This window comes from Clupea harengus, chromosome 5 (assembly GCF_900700415.2).
Source record: "Clupea harengus chromosome 5, Ch_v2.0.2, whole genome shotgun sequence".
NCBI lineage: Eukaryota > Metazoa > Chordata > Actinopteri > Clupeiformes > Clupeidae > Clupea > Clupea harengus.
In genome coordinates, this window is record NC_045156.1 from 16,104,645 (window position 1) to 16,109,644 (window position 5,000).

Genomic DNA, 5,000 nt, shown 5'->3' on the forward strand with positions numbered 1-5,000 from the left:
TGTGAGTGTGTGTGTGTGTGTGTGAGTGTGTGTGTGTGTGTGTGTGTATGTGTGTGTGTGTGTGTGTTTGTATGTGTGTGTGTGTGTGTGTGTGTGTGTGTGTGTGTGTGTGTGTGTATGTGTGTGTGTGTGGCTCTGTGGAACCCATGTGAAACCCATGTGGAAGGTGAGTGTGTCTCTGGTCGGAGGCAGCCATGTTCATGTCATGCCATGTTATAACCAGCATGGTGAGGCGTATGGATTCCTGTTTGTGTGTGTGTGTGTGTGTGTCTAGTGTGTGTGAACTCAGCAGACTGGGCTGCATCAGCATGGTGAAGTGTATGGATTCTTGTGTGTGTATGTGTGTGTGTGTGTGTGTGTGTGTGTGTGTGTGTGTGTGTGTGTGTGTGTGTGAACTCAGCAGACTGGGCTGCATCAGCATGGTGAGGCATATGGATTCAGCTGCAGATATGGATTGGTTTCATCTTGAAGGGTTTTAAGTGAAGGATGTTAATCATCAAAGTCTCTCACCATATCTGTATCTCTCCATCTCTCCTCCTCTCTCTCTCTCTCTCTCTCTCTCTCCATATCTGTATCTCTCCATCTCTCCTCCTCTCTCTCTCTCTCTCCATATCTGCAGACCTGCCAACATGTACGCATTTTGCGTACCTGGCACGCATTTTGACATCAAAGTACGCTGGTACGAGTTGATGCTCTAAAACTACGCAAAACAAAACATTTAAAAAAATAAGTTTTTTTTTTAAGTACGCATAACGCTCAATAATGCATTGCCGGTTTTCAACGGGTTCAACCTTCAAAATCTGTGTGTCGAGTCGCCAAGGCGTACATAGGCAGCTGCAGCAGAGCAAAGAAGCAGAAGAGGAGTTTGACCAATCACAGACCCCATGCCGTTACTATCGTTACTATCCTCTGTATGACCCTCGAAATCAGTAGAAGTACTAGGTTACTCTGCACTCAGTAGAATCAACCGCTGTTTAGGTCTCAGTTAGCGATTTTTCATTCATACTTACCTAACTCTACCTTCTCGCCAACATCTGGCCAATTCTTCAAGTGAGGACATTAAACCAAGTTAAAAATCACTGAAAGGTAAACTAACGAGTAATGCAGAGATAAGACGTTAAATTAATTTAATTTTAGCCCAACGATGTTAACCATGCGGTCGTTATGTTCGCCATCGATTTAAAATGGCAAATATATCTAAGTGTCTTGCCTGTGTTACAAATAGTTTGACGTTACGCTTTCTTGGTGTTTTTGATATTACTAATTTCAGACAAACTCTTGTAGTATGCTACCATGGCAGAACCACCGGATAAAATAAAAAGATCGCATGCGCCTCAAAAAATCATTGATAGTCACCGGGAGAGATGGCCATGCCTCCGTTCTTTTCAGAATTCGCCACCATGCTTTTTGCACTGTGTGCAATGTCAATATTGACATCAGTCACCAAGGAGCAACATGTAACGAACACAGTATGATGCATATGATCAGAATATCATAGGCCTACCTGTCAAGTGTGAACATGTCCGATGTTCTCAAGTTCATGCTCGAAGTCCGCGACAGCCTTCTACAGTGTCCACACATAGGCCTACGCACAGCTATTGTCATGTCACAGTGTAATAGGCTATATGTTTCTACTAATAATATGCCAATGATAATAGCCTAAAAAGATCTTCCACTGACTAGAATTAAATTAAATTATAAAGAAGCAAACACAGCGCCATCATTTGGTCTTAGCACTTAGCAGTCCTGGTATCACATCATGTCATTGGGCTTGCATTCAAACGTCAGACGTGGAGATTTTTTTTTTTTGATGAATCATGACACTTGACAGGTATAAGTTCGTGTTAAATATGTTAATTAAAAAGGGAAAAATACAACATGACCATTGTTTGAGAAGGTCCTAAGTAGCCTAGAGTGAAATAACATCCCAGACGAAATGAAATAGGCCTGCTACGTACTGCTCACTTGTGTAGAGAAAGTTTTTATTAGGCTACGAATTTGTTGTCACAGTTATCACTTATAACTGTTATCACAGTCTTTTTTTTTCTTTCATTAGGCCTACTAAAGTGGTTTAGAACTGCATCATTTATTAGCTCAGAATGACGTCTATTGGTTCAAACATGCAACAGCATTATAACTAATAAAATGAAGGCCACAAAATCTTGGACAGGACAACAGAAAACTCATGGGGGTATACTACATTTACAACAGTTCTCTGTATCTGTATCTCTCTTCCTCTCTCTCTCTCTCTCTCTCTCACCATATCTGTATCTCTCCATCTCTCTTTCTTGACCCTTTCTATCTCCCCCTCTCTCCATCTCTCCTCCTCTCTCTCTCCCTCTCCCTCTCTCTCTCCCTCTCCCTCTCCCCCCCCCCCCCCCTCTCTGTCATAGACACACCCCTGCTGGCTCAGCATATCTCTTCTCTATTGAAACGTTTAATTGCCCCTGTGGGGCGGTTTGCCTCGTCTGCCTGAGATCAACCGTATTGATGATTTTCCTGGCAGACATTTTGGTCCTTTAACTTCATTGCAACAGTGGTAACTCAATCAGCCTCCATGTCTGTCATTTCAAATCAGTTGCAGTGTCTGGCCAAGTGAGGCTTTTGGCGAATGGTGAAACTGTTCCCACAGAGCGGCCATTTTGGAGCCAGGAGGTGAAGTGTGTCTTGTCACGCATTAGTAGGGATCTGAAAGCAGCCGGTGCAAAGCCCTTCCACAAACACACACACACACACACACACACACACACACACTGGCCCAGTGTAGTGAACATTACGAACGCCGCCATGCCTTCTGTGACTATAAACAAAGAGAACGGAAATGATTGATCGTTTAAGGATGATTAATCGATTGAGGATGCTTCACAGCAAGTATAACCCTGTTGTCTGTATCCTGAGAGAAAGAGACAAAGCAGCATGAACCAGTACCAGAGATCGGACTCTGCACCCTGCACGTGTGTGTGTGTGTGTGTGTGTGTACGTGCACACTGCACCCTGAAAATGGACCCGATGCATTTGTGAAGGAGGAGCGTTTCTTTAGTTCTGCAACTAAACAGAGAAGAGGAATTCATATAAACTGTATCTTCATAACTCATATATATCTTCATAACTCATATATAACTTCATAATTCATATATATCTTTAGCCTGACGATGTCATACTCATAATTCTAGTCAGAATATGAGTCTGATACCACTCCATTGGGCTGTGATTATGGGGCGTGTTTCAACCGAACCAGGAGAAAAAATGCCTCTTCGCTCAATTGGTTACCTACAATCAATCAGAACAACGTAGTATGTGACCAGGGCCAGCTGATAAATTAAACTTTTACCGGATCCCGTAGGAAGGAAGGCAAAAACATCTTTTCGATTAACAAATGCCTCGATCGCGTTTTTCTGTTCCTCTTTCAAAATGAATGCACTGTCAATGTCTAAATGGACTCGAATCTATACATTTCAGCTCTCCAGCGGCAGCCATGTTTGTTGAAAACGAATTCAACCCGTGTGTTGATTACGTTACTGTTGATCATCTGTCCATCATCGTATAAAGCCCGCCTTGACAATTTGATTGGTCCGGCAATTTCTGTCCGGAGATAATTTCTCCCCAATGGAGTAATGCCAGACCGAACTTCCCGACTTCAAATGTTGTGGGCGGGGCTAAGTTCGGTCTGGTATCCAGGCTAATATATCTTCATAACTCACATATGTCTTCATAATTCATATATATCTTCATAACTCAAGTATATCTTCATAATTCATATATATCTTCATAATTCATATATTTAAGCAATATAGTACTCGTGCGAGTGGGGTAGGTAAGGGATATTCCCACGGGTGGTGTTCGGCCGTAGCCGAGTTATTGATTAAAAAATGTTTATTTCGCCATTGTTTCTCTGCAACAAAACAATTGTTCCATTGTCAACATCTTTTGGAATTATAATAACTTTGAATTAACGGTTATCGCTTAATTGTATCAACGTGCTATAGAATGTTTCATCGCGGAGTGATTTATTATTAGCTGTGAAAAGTCCGAGTTGGGATGTCCTGGGATATTCCAACTCATGGAACGTCTCTCGTCCAATCAGAAACAGCTAAATAATTCAATAGAACCCAATTGTTTTATAAATCTTCATAACTCATATATATCTTCATAACTCATGTATATCTTCATAATGCATATATGTCTTCATAACTCATGTATATCTTCACAATTCATATATATTTTGTTACATTACTGTAACTGTAGAGATACTGTAGAGTATAAGTGATCGGGATGCAGGGCAAAGAGAGACCCTTGGAGTGTAACAGCTGGATTGAAGAGGTTGTAGGTGGGCAGGGTGTGTGTGTGTGTATTAGGCAGGGTGACAGGCTGTAGCTGGGAGGCTGGGATGTGAAGAGGTTGTTGAGGGGTAACAGGCTGGATTGAGGAAGCTGCAGATGCTGTTTTGACATCAAGCAGGCTGGATTGGACTTGTGTGTGTGTGTGTGTGTGTGTCTGTATTGGGCTTGAGTGGAGCAGGCTTGATTGGGCTTAAGTGGAGCAGGCTGGATTGAAGAGGATAGGGACCATGTTGGAGGCCAAGAGGATGTAGACAGACAGGATATAGGAGTGAACACACACTATGTGGGTGTGCGTGTGCGTGTGTGCTGAGTGTGTGTGTGTGTGTGTGTGTGTGTGCGCGCGTGCTGAGTGTGTGTGTGTGTGTTTTCTTCTTCATGTGATGTATTCCCCTTGACAGTCTACTTGGTAAAAGGCATTAGTGCTGAAGCTCAGGAGAGGGGGAGGGGGAGGAGGGGTAGGTTAGGTAACCTAGGTAACATCAACTCCTGGGCCCAACTGCTTGCCGACGGGGTCCCCCTGACATCATCCTCTCTTGGGGGGTGACTGCGTCCTCAGGTACCTCTCCAGGGGCACCACAGCAGGACTGAGTAGGGAAGAAGCTCTAAAAAGGGGAAACAGAGAGCTCCGAGTTGTGTGTGTGTGTGTGTGTGTGTGTATGT

The 5,000-nt window shown here is 43.2% G+C and overlaps 1 protein-coding gene across 5 annotated transcripts in view; it reads left to right on the forward strand.

Moving 5' to 3' along the window:
- The window catches only part of ppfia4 (PTPRF interacting protein alpha 4), a 134,990-nt gene that overhangs the window by 88,205 nt on the left and 41,785 nt on the right, over positions 1-5,000 (forward strand). The gene's annotated exons all lie outside the window — the stretch shown is intronic.